Source organism: Syngnathoides biaculeatus, chromosome 17 (genome assembly GCF_019802595.1).
Source record: "Syngnathoides biaculeatus isolate LvHL_M chromosome 17, ASM1980259v1, whole genome shotgun sequence".
NCBI lineage: Eukaryota > Metazoa > Chordata > Actinopteri > Syngnathiformes > Syngnathidae > Syngnathoides > Syngnathoides biaculeatus.
Window position 1 is genome coordinate 313,351 of NC_084656.1, and position 16,406 is coordinate 329,756.

The following is a 16,406-nucleotide window of genomic DNA, read 5'->3' on the forward strand; positions in this document are numbered from 1 at the left end:
GGCGCTGACGACGAACAATAACAGTCCCATGAAATGGACAATGGAGTTTGATGCCTCCTGAGGAGTTGGCTTTAGATGTAGAGAATATATAGCAGGTGGCCAGACGTTTTTTTTTTTTAAACACCAAGTTATATTTTCCAAGTATAACTGGTCGAAGGTGTGCTGGAGCCTATCCCAGCTGTCAATGGGCAGGAGGCAAGTTTACACACACACACAGACACGGGGAGAACATGCAAACTCCACACATGGAGGTACGGGATTGAACAGCTGCGCCACTGTGCTGCGTCATAAGGCATGTTGTTGCTTATACAGTACCAGCACGAGAGGCTATAACTTAGCAGCTAATAACCAGTAATGATTAAATGCGTGCAAATTTCCCCGCTGATGAATGAGCCTCAACTGTGACAGCCACAGCGTTATCCTGTCAGGTTGACCCCATGCGAGGTTAAAAAAAGACAAAGTTTTCTCAGTTTTGATCCAGAACAAGGCAGCATTTTGGCTTAGCTAGCACGAATGGTCTGTAATGCTAAGCACGGGCGACGTCAGGGGCGGAGTCAAGGATGTTTCTTCGGCGTTTGGCTGTGAAAGCTGGCACCCATCCAGATTTTGCTTGGATTTCAAATATGTTCTTTATTTTCAACTTTTTTTTCAATTACCATACAAAATATATGTAATAATAATATTACTTCACATTGGAGGGTTTATTGTGCATATGAATTCTGAGGAGTCTTCCTTTAAGGTTGCTGTAAGGAAATTCTGCCTAAACACATTTGTATTGGAGACAACCTGGCATGTCTTTCAATACCATTATGGCAGAAACGCCTTCACAATGGAAGGACATCAAAGATATCGCCACGTGGCACTGTTGGTGAGGTGGTGTTGGGGGGGTCTCAGCAAGAGCAACAGGGTTGTTATACCAACATGTGCTGCGCAGAGAATCCGAGCATAATTTCCACTCCCAGGACTTAAAGATGATGTCGCATTCACAGGACTTATGCCCAGCTGATGGAAATTACTCTTTTCTTTGCATGAAAGTAAAGTGTGGGTGTTGATCCTGGACTAAAAATTGATGGACATTGCTCGCATTATGTGACAGTTTCGACGTTAAAATGTCTTTTGCTGTTCTGGTGCAAAATTTGCTTTTCAAGTTGACTCTAATTAGAGTAAGCCAAATGGTTGAAGAATTTGTGATATCATCCCTAAATATCACATCACTGGAAAAGTTTCAAAACTAAGGTATTTTTTTACAAACCACTGAAGGTGGTGTTCAAGACGGTTTTGTCAAGACTGACTTAATACAGCAACATGTTAAACAATAAACATTTGTATATGCACATGCTAAATATGATATTGTTTCATTCCATAAAATGTCATCAGGAGCTAGAGAGTTCAAATCCACAGTATGCCACATCACCTTGCTTTCACCATGAAAGTCATATATACAGAGGTTCACACAAGTTGAGAAAATGACTATTGAACAGACCAGACTAATGCATTCCTTTTCTGTGTCACGCAACATGATTGGTTAATCAGGATGCGTCAGAAGTTTGTAACATAAAACATCTTCCATCAGGACAGAATTTAGCTTCAGTTTAACGAATCGGACACAGTTTTTAAATCGGCTTCTTCAAATTTGTAATTTTTTAAAATTTTCAGAACATTTCATTTGAACAGCTTTGATTTGAAAATCTTGAAAATTGATCCCGAATAGCCAGGTCTTTGCTTGGTTTTGTGTACTGGCTGCGGAGAGGTGGTGGTGCTTGGGGTTGAGCAGAGGAAGTCGTTAGGTCTGCATCCACATAGAGGGTCGCTCTTCTCACAGGCGTTCCACATACCCTAAAACATGGAAATAATATTACTTCATAATACATGATAATGCTGTCCTGGTTTACTCCTTCATCCTATAGGTTAAATGTGCAAGTGGCAAGCCTCATAGTGAAAGTGTTTCTGAAAACCAGGTTACTTCCCTTGTTGGCGTTCAAAGTTATTCTACTTGCATGGACGAATCATTTGACAACATAAAATTTTCTAATCTAAATTTCAGGGAACATGCCACTGCTAACATTTCAACATTTCGTTTTTCACAAGCTTGTCTTTTAGGTTTAGGGTTACAATTCTCATTGTCTGGTGAAAGGCACGAGTGGATAGTTGGACAGGCACACAGTAGTTACCTTTGCTTTCTGCAAGATAAAACAAAAAAGATGTCATTCATATTTTATATTTGGAATATTTTGTCAGATCAGAGTAATTTCTATTGTTTATAGTGTAGGGCAGGGGTCGGGAACCTATGGCTCGCAAGCCAGATGTGGCTCTTTTGATGATAACATCTGGCTCGCAGATTTCGGGTTTTAGAATATTCTCGTTTGTTTCAATCCATCCATCCATGGAAAAGTACAGAGAAGGTCAGACGGAGCTAGATTGTGTCTTTGTGGATCTAGAGAAAGCCTATGACAGAGTACCAAGAGAGGAACTGTGGTACTGCATGCGTAAGTCTGGTGTGGCAGAGAAGTATGTTAAAATAGTACAGGACATGTATGATGGCAGCAGAACAATGGTGAGGTGTGCCTTAGGTGTGACAGAGGAATTTAAGGTGGAGGTGGGACTGCATCAGGGATCAGCTCTGAGCCCCTTCCTGTTTGCAGTGGTAATGGATAGGCTGACAGATGAGGTTAGACTGGAATCCCCTTGGACCATGATGTTCGCAGATGATATTGTCATATGCAGTGAAAGCAGGGAGCATGCAGAGGAACAATTGGAAAGATGGAGACATGCACTGGAAAGGAGAGGAATGAAGATTAGCCGAAGTAAAACAGAATATATGTGCGTGAATGAGAAAAGTAGAGGGGGAAGAGTGAGGTTACAGGGAGAAGAGATAGCGAGGGTGGACGACTTCAAATACTTGGGGTCAACAATACAGAGCAATGGAGAGTGTGGTCAGGAAGTGAAGAAACGGGTCCAAGCAGGTTGGAACAGCTGGCGAAAGGTGTCTGGTGTGTTATGTGACAGAAGAGTCTCTGCTAGGATGAAGGGCAAAGTCTACAAAACAGTGGTGAGGCCGGCCATGATGTACGGATTAGAGACGGTGGCACTGAAGAAACAACAGGAAGCTGAACTGGAGGTGGCAGAAATGAAGATGTTGAGGTTCTCGCTCGGAGTGACCAGGTTGGATAGGATTAGAAATGAGCTCATTAGAGGGACAGCCAAAGCTGGATGTTTTGGAGACAAGATTCGAGAGAGCAGACTTCGATGGTTTGGACATGTTCAGAGGCGAGAGAGTGAGTATATTGGAAGAAGGATGCTGAGGGTGGAGCTCCCAGGCAAAAGAGCGAGAGGAAGACCAAAGAGAAGGTTTATGGATGTGGTGAGGGAAGACATGAGGGCAGTTGGGGTTAGAGAGGAAGATGCAGGAGATAGGCTAAGATGGCAAAAGATGACACACTGTGGCGACCCCTAACGGGACAAGCCGAAAGGAAAAGAAGAAGTTTCAATGCATCCATCGATTTTCTACTGCTCATGTTATGTTCAAAGTTGCAGTTGCATGAGCAATTGTCTATTATTTTAATTGGATGATAATAGCCTACGTTGGCCGTTACTGGGACGTTGCTGGGTACAAAGGTACACGCCCCCTTTTGCATCAGTTGGCTCGGTCATTAGCTCAAAGCTAACCCTTCGAGGGAGAAGATGGCGAAAAGAAAAAAAGATGACGAATATCGTAGATTTCAGGACGAATTGACTGGAGAATTTGCCATTGTGGAGAGAGCAGGTTCTGCGGTATGCCTAATTTGCAATGACAAAATTTCATCAATGAAATGAAATGTAAAGCGGCACTTTGACACACGCCACGTCTTTGCATTGAAATACCCTGCGGGAGACAGCAGGAAGAAAGCGTGCCAAGAGTTACTGAGCCAGGTGCAAGCTAGCCAGCAGCAACTCCACCTCTGGACTCGGCAAGGTGACTATAATTCCGTTAGTTTTGCTGGATCTTTAGCAATAGTGAGGAACGGAAAACCATTCACAGACAGCGAGTATGCTAAAACATTCATGCTTGATGTAGCCAATGAACTTGTTGATGATCTTCCGAACAAGGACAAGATAATCAAACGGATACAAGACATGCCTCTGTTGGCAAGAACTGTTCATGATCGTACCCTCATCATGGCCAACCAAGTGGAAGAAACTCAAGTGAAGGACATAAATACAGCACTGTTTCCTTCCCTGGCTTTGGATGAGTCCACAGACGTAACTCATTTGGCGCAGTTCAGTGTAATTGCAAGATATGCTGCTGGTGACACATTGCGTGAAGAAAGTCTGGCTGTTCTGCCAATAAAAGTGTCCACAAGAGGTGAGGATTTATTCAAATCTTTCATGGAGTTCGCTCATGAAAAAAAACTGCCTATGGATAAACTTCTCTCAGTGTGTACTGATGGTGCTCCGTGTATGGTGGGGAAAAACAAAGGATGTGGCACTTCTCCGTGAACATGAAAAAAGACCCATCCTAAGTTTCCATTGCATTGTACATCAGGAGGCACTTTGTGCTCAGATGTGTGAAGGGCAGCTTGGCGAAGTGATGTCGCCAGTCATTCATGTGATCAACTTTATTGTTGCCCGAGCCTTAAATGATCGCCAGTTTAAAGCACTGCTGGATGAAGTTGGAAATAACTTTCACGGTCTGCTTTTGGACAGCAATGTGCGCTGGTTGTCAAGAGGGAAGGTGCTAAGCCGTTTTCCGGCTTGCCTGAAAGGAATCCGGACTTTCCTTGAAATGAAAGGCATCGAGCATCCTGAGCTAGTGAAAACTGAGTGGGTCCTCAAGTTCGACGATCTTGTGGATATTACCGAACATCTGAACCAGCTCAACGTGAAAATGCAAGGCTTTGGAAATACAGTGCTATCCCTTCAACACGCTGTGTTTGCTTTTGAAAACAAGCTGGAGCTCTTCATCAAGGATCTTGAAACAGGTCGCTTACTACATTTTGAAAAACTGAGAGAGTTTACAGATGCATGCACAGCAAATGAGCCCACTCAAAACTTTGATCTCCACCAGCGAGCTGGCTTCACATCCAGTCATTCAAAGTGAGCTTTGGAGAATTTTGTGAGCACTCCGGTCTTTTTAAGTTCACCACCCATCCAAACGAGTGTTCACTGAACACAGCCGACCTGAGTTGCATTCCTGAAGTCTCCCTGAGAGATTTTGAAGTAGAAGTGGCTGACCTGAAGGCCTCAGAGATGTGGGTGAATAAGTTCAAGTCACTGAATGAAGAGTTGGAAAGAATTGCACGACAGAAAGCGGAGTTCGCGAGGAAGCACATGTGGACAGAAATGAATAAGCTTCAACCCGAAGACGAGCTGATTCTCAAAATTTGGAACGTGTTTCCAGTCACATAACATATACTGAGGCGTGTGAGTATTGCTGTATTGACAATGTTTGGATCGACGTATTCATGTGAGCAGTCATTTTCACATCTCCAAAACATCAAGTCCAACCTATGATCACGTTTAATGGATGAAAGCCTCAATGCCTGCGTGAAGCTTAACCTCACCAAGTACCAACCACTACAAAACCATCAGCAAATCCATGCAGCACCAGACGTCACATTAATGGTATTAGAACAACATTATTTGAAATAATAAATTAAGACGCTTGTTATGCTCACATTTAATTAGATTCAGTCTTAAAATATATTATATGGCTCTCACTGAAACAAATTTCCAAAAATTGTGCGTTTATGGCTCTCTGAGTCAAAAAGGTTCCCAACCCCTGGTGTAGAAATTTGCGAGTTTGGACCCTACGCATGTTCGCTGATCGAGGAAAAGATGAACAATGATTAGACAGGTAAATGGATCTATTACAAAGGAATGTGCAAGATAGACGTCTGGGTCTTATCTAGGTATCCTGCCACACACGAGACTGGTGTCTTCTGGCAGGACAGCCCAAGAAGAAGACAAGAGCTGCCGGGTAACACAAGGTTTTTTATATGTACGGCTCCATGGTAAAAAGTTCCTGCCCTCACCCCGCCGTGTGGTCTTGGGCAGGGATAGTAACTTTCCGCTCCTTATCTGGTGTCGTTTGTCTCCACGGCAACACCTGGGAGAGGAGGATGCCACCAGCCGGTTTTCTGAGTACAAAGATCAAGGACAGCCACCTCACTCCACAACACATCCTTGACTGATTAGCAAATGGACAACACTTTATCTGTTGATAAAATGTATAAGGTCATATTTAAGCAAATAATTAAAGTGCAATAAAAGTAAAATAGTCTTCATTCCCTCTCTTGATCTATGAAATAGATCACAAAAACAAACACGAAAATCACAAAAGTAACCCTTCAAGAAATATGAAAAACATGAAACCCTCTCTAAGTGTCCAAACATACTTTGTAACAAGTGCATGGCCTCATGATTCAGAACACTCGTAAGCTTTAAACCTGCAGGGCAGTACTAGACAACTCAAATACAGCAAAACATTTCTAAAAAAGTAATATCATGCAAAAAGTATCAGGAGAACAGAAGGGCAAGGGCAATGCAATCACGGGGCATGTCGACATCATGATAATCTGGAGGTGGTGGAAGTACAGTATCATTTTCAAGGGGAGCGATAGCAACAGTAAAATCCTCTTGAGAAGTGTGTCGGGGCGGGAGTCTAATGAGGACATAATCACTGCGACGATCAGATGGGGCACCAGTCGCCTTCTCAATCAGACGGGTTAGAGAGAACGAACACAAGGAATGCAACAGCATCCACAGAGGGTGAGCATCGAGGTGAAGACAGCCAGAGAGCTGAATATTGATGAAATGACACCCTTCAATTTACCAAACACATTGATCCAGTTATCCCACATAGACGTGTCAACACCAGTGTTCCTTTATTTTCTTAGTAAGGGTTCTAAGTCCATCGATGGCCTTAGTGAGGCGTCCGCCAGGTTGGGTGTTTTTCGGCAAACACCCCCTTTCTCGGCCAACAGTGCATCAAATGCGATTCAATTTTGGAAAGCCATAATAGATGCAGCCTTAAGTTGCTCATGTACAGCTTCAAGTCCTTCAAGGGTGGAATTGCCCAAACGTTGGACATTATAATGTATGTAATTGATATGGTCGACATTTTCGTTAGGAATATCGGGAAAAAAGATGAAATTACAGGTATATTTTCAAAACCGGCAACTACCTGATCAGCCAGTTTATACTCATCTGGGACACCACGCGGCATGCCAATAGCGTCAATGTAGGTTGGGTTGTCAGCACAGAGCCAGGTAGGTTTGGACCTACGTGAACGGTGTAATAGACCAACATTTTCCTTGAAGTGTTCAGGAGCAACCGCCAGATCCTCTAGGGTGACAGGAACAACGAAAATAGGCAAAAGTAAAGTTACTAATGCACATCTGCCCGTACTGTTGCACGGCAGGCGGTCGAAGAGATGGTTCCCTCTGCACCACCACCACAAATCAGCACGGCTGACAGGTTGAAAGAAAGGTGCTTCCTGGGTCTCTGCACACTGATCATCAGAGATATTGCCAATTGGGGCACCATTACCTTTAAGGAAAATACAGGTGAAGTTTTGGCGTGCCACAGCACGATTAAACACAGGTTTATTCTTGTGGGCTGATGTTACAGTATCCCTAATTTTACATTCATTTTTAGTCGGCACATAATTTTTCACAAGATCTAGAACACAGGAGGAGTTGACAGAAGAAGAAACAACACGTAACAAAGGTCTCGGTCCCATGCATACAACACAATCACTATGGGTTTTATTCGCCGCTTGTTTTGCCATTAGTAACGAATTATTGTTTACTGCGCTAACGCCTGTCAAAACCCTGAACCACTCATCAACAGATTACAACTCAGCTCTGTGATAAATATGTTCCGGGTGGGTTGTACTAACAGCTGGCACTGATGTGGGTGCGTGTATGGGGTATTTTGAGCGATTTCCCAGATCAAAATACCAAGAACAACAATCACACCAATAATAAGAATGCCATAGATTTCCTGCTCTCCCTCTCTTGGTCCAAAAAGCAATCTGACCATCTGTAGGAATCATGGTTAACAATAAAAAAAACAACAAACAATAAAAAAAAAGTGAAATTAAGATTCTGGAGCAGGGCAAAGCATAGAATAATGAAATCACTTAGTTCTTTTTCCCTCCAAGCGGACGGCTTTGGAGGTACGAGTAGTCACCTTGTGTGGGCCAGACCAACGAGGTTCTGACCACTTACGAGAGAGTCGTTTAAAGTAAACAGATAACCATTCAGGAAGATCAAGTGTACGAGGTGGTGATGGAAGATAGTCCTGGATCTGTAAGGAGGAATTCGAAGCTAAAGAATGCAGTTGTGTCCAAAACAGTTTAAGAAAACTTGGGAGACACAACGCCTTCCTCCAGCGGTTGGAGTGAGGAGGAAGGGCCAGGCATCAGACGACCTGTAAAAAGATCGTAAGGAGAGAAACCAGTGGGATGAGACACAGTTTGTCTCACAGACATGAGAGCAAGGGGAAGAGCCTGAACCCAGTTTATGTCAGAAGAGGTATATATTTTAGCCAGTTTTTCCTTCTCCGTGCGATTCATACGTTCAACTGAACCTTGATTGGCGGGGTGATAAACAACCAAATTTGTGAGTTCACCCTAACCACTTCTCTGCAGTCGCTAGGTGTGTGGATGTGAAATGTGTACCGTTGTCCGAGCAGATGAGAGCGGGGAAACCGTGCGTTGGAATTCACCAAAGCTTTCATTACTGACATGGCATCTTCGCAAGCGCAGGGGTAGGCTTCAGGCCATCCGGAAAGGTGTCAACAAAAACAAGAAGGTAGCGCTTACCTTGAACAGGAGTGATCATGTCTGTGAAATCCATGACGAGTTCAGCACCAGGCCAGGTGGGTGGGTCAAATAAACCTGGCAACGGTCTCAGTGTGGGGGGAACATTGTGTTGCTGGCAAATATTACAGTCACCGCAGTGGGCATGACAAAAGTCAGACATTTTAGGATGCCACCACATGCGAAGTTTGGTTAGCATGGCTCTGGAGCCAATATGAGTGAGTTTTGGTCAAAATATCTTTTCTTCAGGAGAGGCGTTGTGCTGTACTTTAACCAAAGCACTATGAGACGGAGGTTTGGGCACTTCAGGAGAGAATTTGTTTGATAATTGGACAAGCATCTGTGGGACATAGCCCACACTGCTTGGCAGCCAAGTCGGCAGCATTATTGCCGAGGGCTGTGGTTGAAGTGGATTTGGAGTGGCCAGGGACCTTGATCATAGCAACTGCCAAAAGTTTTGCCAGGGATTTGTCTAATCGTTGGATCAGTGTCAAATGTCCAGTTGGGATACCTTTGGCTGTTTTAAAGTCATTCCGTTTCCATGCAGACAGGTCCAACACAGCAGCCGAGACAGCGTAAGATGAGTCAGAATAGACAGTGACAGACTGTCCGACCGCCAGTTCCAGTGCGAGACAGAGTGCGAGCACCCCTAGTGGTACTGTCCAACCTGCTGCTGTCCATCCTGCTGCCAAGGTGGGCCGCCAAAGCTGTGGTTTCTGCCTCTGCCTTGGCCCCCTCGGTTGTTGGATCAGCCACCATGCCCTTGCATTGGACCTTGAGGGGGAGGAGTGGTAAGACAGTCTTTAATCCAGTGATCGAGAGAACCACAACCAAAACATCCTTGATCACGTTGATGTTGTTGCACTCACCCCCGCCCCTCCACGCCTTCCTGCGTATCCACCCCGGCTATTACCCCAGAACCCACCTGCCTGTCTAGGTGGTTGTGCCTGCCAAAAATTACGTCTGGTGTGGTTTTGGACTTTTCCTTCTGCCTTCTTTTGTGTGGCCTCATCTTGCCTGTGCTACTTTTGTTTTAAATTGTTTTTGGAGTTTAGCAATTTCATTATCACCCTGTTGTTGGCTTAAACTACTTTTGAGGTGATGCACTTAGTGTTTTCTAAATCTAAGCTCATCTCCGGACAGGAGGTCAGGGTCAGCTTTGAGTGGTCTGTACTGGTTCAGGGAGACCGGCCAGGATCGCAGTGCTGAACATACCGTCCTCCTAACCAGACTGTCCAGGGTGACGTCCAGTCGATTCAGTCCAAAGTTTAGTACACTTAGTCAAGTGCTCAAGTGGGTCGTTTAACATAGGGAAAGAAGTGGGTGCTGCTTTAACAGGAGTGGGGGACATCTCTCTGATAGCTGTGGCCAGATGCTCGAAGTTAGCTCTCAATATGGTTCCATTGGGTATGTTAAGCATACCTGCAGTTCTCTCGAGTTCTCGTTGTTCAATACTAGTGGATGATCTAGATACTGCTTGTCTCCAGTCTCCCATGCAGAGTGTATACCCCTGTAAAGTTTCCACAAAACTAGACAGCCATGCATTACCACCAGAAGAGAGACGAGGCAAGTGAGCAAGACAATCAACATCTTTAACATCAAATGGCTTGTATATTGGACCTGCTGGAGGCTCTATCATAGGCATCATTGGAAAGCAAAGCAAAGCAAATTTATTTGTATAGCGCATTTCATACACGAAGTAACTCAATGTGCTTGACACGATTAAAGGAATTTGAAAACAAAGAGATAAAATATTTAAAACGGGATAAAAACAATAAAGATGACAAACAATATTAAAAAAATACAATTAAAACCGCATACAATGCAAGTAATATAATCAAAAAGTGGATATATTCTAAAAAGCATGAGAAAAAAAAAGAGTTTTGAACCTTGTAGCATTTTGTTTGCTTGTTATATAATATAATATCCATGCCTTTTCTTTACTGCTTATCCTCACAAGGGTCACGGGAGTGCTGGAGCCAATCCCAACTGTCAACAGGGAGGAGACGGGGCACACCCTGAACTGGTTGCCAGCTAATCGCAGGGCACATAGAGACAGACCACAGTCGCACTCACAATCACACTTGGGGCAACCTTGAGTGTCCAACTAATTTACATGTTTTCGGATGTGGGAGGAAACCGGAGTTCCTGGAGGAAACCCACGCAGGCACGGGGAGAACACGCAAACTGCACACAGGTGGGTGCGGGATTGAACCCGGGACCTCGGAACTGTGAGGCCAACGCTTTAAAGTCCATCTTCCATTTTTTTTGACCAATTCAAATGATTCCAACCTCAAAATTCCCCAAATGCAAATATTACACAAATTCCAATTTTTACCGACATTTAAAAAAATTCCACTGTCATGGGTGTGACTGTCCTCTAATGAGCAGATCCACTCACCTGCGTCTCGTCTCGGAAATTACATTCCGTGTATCTTGCCACGCCTGCAGTCTGGTCCTTGCCACATCGTTGTACTTCATGTCACGTTCCAGCAACTCTTTGTCCTTGCACTTGCCTTTGATGCTCTGTGTACCGAACACTGCCTTTTTGATGGCCCTGCCTCTTTACCTCCTGATTCTGACACTGCTGCTTGTTTGGACTGCATGCCTGTGTTTCGACCTTGGACTGAATAAAGACGCTTCCTGAACTGTACCTAGTCTCGTGAGTCGTGCATTTTGGGTTCAGCCTCGTGTTCTGGTCATGACAGAACGATATGGCCACTACATGGACCGAGCCGACTCAGATCGGGTGTGCAACGCCCTCCAGGCTCAAGGACAGCATCTTGCCGAACACGACAAAAACCTCCAGATGTTTGCTTGCCAGTTGGAGCACCAGAGCAACCAGTTGCCTGAGGTATTTGCCAGGCATAGTTCCCTGACCGCATCTTTCCCCAGCGGAGCCGACGCCAGCCCGGCGCCAGTAGCTGCCGTGGATTCCTCCCGTATCTATGAGTCAGTCCCCTCGCCGGTCCCCGGGACACATCCGGGTGTCTGCTCTCCGCTCCCGTGTCCGGAGCTTTTCTCAGGGCACTCTGGTAATATCAAGCCATTCATCACACAGTGAGAGCTCCACTTTGAGCTCCAAGCAGCTGCCATTCCCTCTGACAGAGCCAAGATTGGGTTTGTTATTTCCCACTTGATGGGACGCGCGAAAGCATGGGCGACCACTGAGTGGAGCCACGATGCGGACATATGTTGGACGTGGATGTCCTCCGTGAAGTCCATGGCGCAAGTGTTCCAGTATGTATCCCCTGAACGTGAAGCGGCGAACTCCTTGATCACGTTGCAGGAAGGCAAGCGCCGGGTTTCCGACTACGCCATTGACTTCTGCATTCTTGCAGCCAAAAGCCAGTGCAACAACAGGGCGCTCCTAAATGCATTATTTCAAGGGCTGTTCCCTGTGGTAAACGACCAGTTGATCCCGCTGAACTTGCTGATAGACCTGGACGTACTCATCACTCTCACTTTAAATATAGACAAGACTCATGGATCGGGACCAGGACAACACCTTGTAGAGGAACATGCCTGCACGTATCAGGGACGCTGACACTCCTCAAGGTACGTCTACTGAGGCAGAAAAGCCCAGCTAGCTGGGCCGCCTCCACTTGTCACCTGAGGAACGCCTACGCCAGCAGAGGGAGGGACTCTATTTCTACTGTGGGCATTCGGGGTATACAATGACCCACTGCCTGGGTTCAGGAGGACAGGCACTCAGGGGGACTGCGTTCATAGACTCTGGTTCGGACGCCAATCTTTTAAATTCACATCTGGTCAAAAGCATGCGTCTAAGGACCTTCGAAGTACAGCGCCTCTGTAATGTATATGCAGCAAATGGTAGTTTCCTCTGCAAAACAAGCCACCGCACTCAGTTGCTCACCATGACATTTGTGGATTCACATTTGGAACGCATCAGGTTCCATGTTTTTTACACCAAGGGCCATAACATAATTTTGGGGGTCCATGGCTGGTCGACCGGACAAATCAGGTCCTGGGGAGCCAAGTGCGCACTTAAGTGCATCTCGTCCAAGGGGGCGGAAAGGGAAGAGTCTGCTCAAACCCCGCATGATGAGCTAGACCTCTCCTCAGTCCCCCTCTTGTTACCATGACCTGAAGGAAGTATATTCAAAATGTGAGGCCAAGTTGCTTTCTCCCCACAGGCCATACGACTACACCATTGACCTGCTGCCCGGCTCCTCCCCCCTCATACTCTCTTATGTCCAGAGCATCAAGCCATGAAAGCATATCTGGAGGAGTCACTGGCAACAAGACTTGAACTGGGCCTCGTAGTCACAGGGCGGGGCAGCCTTCTTTTTCATAGAAAAGGACAAGACCCTGTGGCCCCACATCAATTGCCAAGGACTGAACAACATTGCGATAGATAACAGGTACACTTTCCCCCTCATTGCCATGACCTTCAAACTTCTGAAGGAGACAAAGGTTTTTACCAAGCTGTACTTGAGTAGTGCGTACCACCTAGTACGTATAAGAAAGGGGGATGAGTTGCAAACTGCATTCAACATGCCCACAGGGCATTATGAATATTTAGTGATGCCTTTTGGACTCACAAACGCACCAGCCATATTTCAAAATTTTGTCAACGATGTTTTATGCGAGATCCTTAACTTATATGTTTTTGTGTATCTAGACAACAACATGATTTTCTCCAGACGAAAAATCCCATGTCAGGCATTTTTGTGCGGTGCTTCAAGTTATTGCTTCACGATCTGTATGTCAAGGCTAAAAAGTACGAGTTCCACCAACCCTCCGTATCATTCTGAGGCTTTGTCTTCGCGTAGGGGAGATACACATGGATCCCAGCAGGGTCGAGACTGTTCTTCATTGTCCCACTCTGACGACCTGCAAGGAGGTGCAGAGGTTTATTTGGTTCGCCAACTTTTACCGCAAGTTCATCTTAAACTTGAGTACGGTTGCGGCCACATTACATGCACTCACCTCACCCTACAGTTCCTTCATTTGTAACCCGCCATGCCTTCAGTCAGCTCAAGGCCATCTCTACCTCAGCTCCAGTCTTCACCTTGGCCGATCCTGATAGGCAGTTTGTCGTCGAGGTTGATGCGTCAGATTCAGGGATAAGGGCAGTTTTCTCACAGAGAAATCCCCAGGACGGAAGATTACACTCCTGCCCATTCTTATTCAAAAAACTAACTCCAGCAGAATGAAATTGTGACATCAGAAACCGTGAACTTCTAGCAGTCAAGGCAGCTATGTCGGAATGGAGACATAGGTTAGAGGGGGCACAGGTCCCGGTCTTGGTGTTAACAGACCACAAAAATGTGAAATATATTAGGTCAGCCAAAAGGGTTAGGTAAACTAGGCAGGTACTCTTCTTTACGCGGTTTCGTTTTGTGATGACCTATCAGCCAGGAACAAAGAACGGGAAACCCAATGCACTGTCGCGTGTGCATGATGGGGAAAGAACCAAGTCTGACTCTGCGCCTATCCTCCCCAAAGCTTGTTTTGTCTCACTCTTCACCTGGGAAATTGAAAGTCAAGTCAAAGACACGCTGACAGGCTATATGTTGTTCCCCCGCTAAGGGGAAGAGTAATTGACTGGGCCCACACCAATTGACCCCTCCGTACAGGGCACGTAACCACGCCTCCTGAAGTTACGTCACCCCACGTGTGCTAACCTCAGGCAAACAATTAGCAAAAATGGCGGTGCAGGAAGAAAAGACAAAAGTGAAATTGTCCGATTTACCAGCTGATTTCTCACTTGCATTCTTAGCGAATAGTGAAATATCATTGAAAAGCAGACAGCAGGGCTTCAAGTATTTCAGCGAGGGGTATTTCATTGGTATTTACATGCATATCGACGGAGAAACCATTGATATTAGCGCGAGATCTTTCCGGAGTCAGAGGAAGACCGAGAAGCCACATAATATAATATATTATAACCCAAAGACGAATTCTTCAGCGACAGTTTCCTATTTTCGTGTTACATATCACACTTGTGTGCAGAATCTGTATGTGTATCTGTATAGCCGTTTGTGAACCGCCGTATGAAGGAAAAGAAGGCGAGGCTTGATTTACGAGTTGTTTCTCTCGTTTTCTTTGTGTAACGTCACGCGCTCCCCTCAATAATTATTCTTGAATTAGTGCCGAACCTACGTAGGTCCCGACCAAGTATGACAATCACTACTTTATAGTGTCCTCAAACATCCTTCCTTCAGTCTTGGTGTCTCGGTGCACGTCAAGGGCTTTTAGGAGTCGGTAGTCCGGTTTAGCTTAGCTCGGTAGCCGCCGAAGAGAGACACGTTTGTGCAGTCAGATCATCGCAAAATATCGCTCAACACAGATCAAATGTGTCAATCATTCACACGTAGCTGTGTTATGCAAGCGAAGAACTGCTAATTCATTTATATGAGACATGTATTGAAATCAAATATAGGGCTTACCTTTGTGCAAACATCTGTTCCGGTTGATTTTAGATGGATTCAGTTGATCATACAATCTTCCACAAAGTTTGATCCATCGAAGACATTTTTCGTACTCGGTCTTCTGTTCCGGTTAATTTTAGATGGATTCAGTTGATCATGCCGTCTTCCACAAAGTTTGATCCATCGAAGACATTTTTCGTACTGGGTCTTCGGTTTTGGAAAGGATACGAATTGAACTCCACCAACTAGCCTTTCAGGATACCTGTCGTCACTATTACAAAGTCCATGACTACACCTCTTAACCATATCTATTGTTAAAGAACCAAAATACGCGATAAAACGCTAACAAAAGCTATACTGGACCATCCAACGTTGTCTGAGGGAACGGTGGATGCCAAAAAGGGGCGTGGTTTATGCAGATCTTTGGCCTCTGATTGGTCAGCGACGCGGATGACGCAATTTCTACGGAGGGGTCAATTGCACAGTTTATCACCCGGGCATGGCCAAAACAGTGTCTGTCATCGAGCAACGTTTTTGGTGGCCGAATATAAAAATTATGCGAGGGAGTACGTCAATGTGTGTCCTATTTGCACAGCAAATAAACACTCCCGGAACGCCCCTCAGATTCTACATTTTTACCTGCTTCTTCTACATTTCTTGACTGATTCAAACCATTCCACCAACAAGATCTTTTACATATTCCTTGCACTCCCAAAATTCTATATTTTTAAACATTCAAATATCCACATTTGCCCCTTATTAAGACAAATTCTACATTATTCTTTCCATCAACATTTCTTGACTGATTTAAACCATTCCAACTCCAAAATATTTCCCCACGACACAAGTTCTAGTTTTCACCCATATTTAAGGGTTTCCAAATTAGAATAACCAATATTTCCCCAGATTGTGCCATATTCTACCTTTTCCTCCCTTCAGTATTTCTTAACCAAGTCAATCCATTTCATCAAGAATTTTTTTTTCACATTATTGAAATTCTGTATTTTTACACATTCAAATACTCACATTTCTGTTGAATGCAATGTCTTGCAATGGAGGCTTTGTAAATAACTCTTAAATAACTTCTTGTATTTGGTTTCACCCAGCCATATTTATTTTCAGACGGGAAAAAGACCGATCGTGCTCCCATTCTGTTTTACTTGACGCAACACGCTAACAAGACCGCTACCTGAACGCAACAAACG

The 16,406-nt window shown here is 44.8% G+C and overlaps 1 long non-coding RNA gene across 1 annotated transcript; it reads right to left on the reverse strand.

The window, feature by feature from the left end:
- Positions 1-1,058: 1,058 nt before the first annotated feature.
- Positions 1,059-16,399, reverse strand: LOC133490476 (uncharacterized). The gene is made up of 5 exons (XR_009792233.1): positions 16,228-16,399; positions 13,757-13,849; positions 13,565-13,660; positions 6,012-6,116; positions 1,059-1,836 (listed from the first exon to the last, which is right to left on the reverse strand). It is a non-coding gene; the product is annotated as an uncharacterized LOC133490476 (long non-coding RNA).
- Positions 16,400-16,406: the final 7 nt, after the last annotated feature.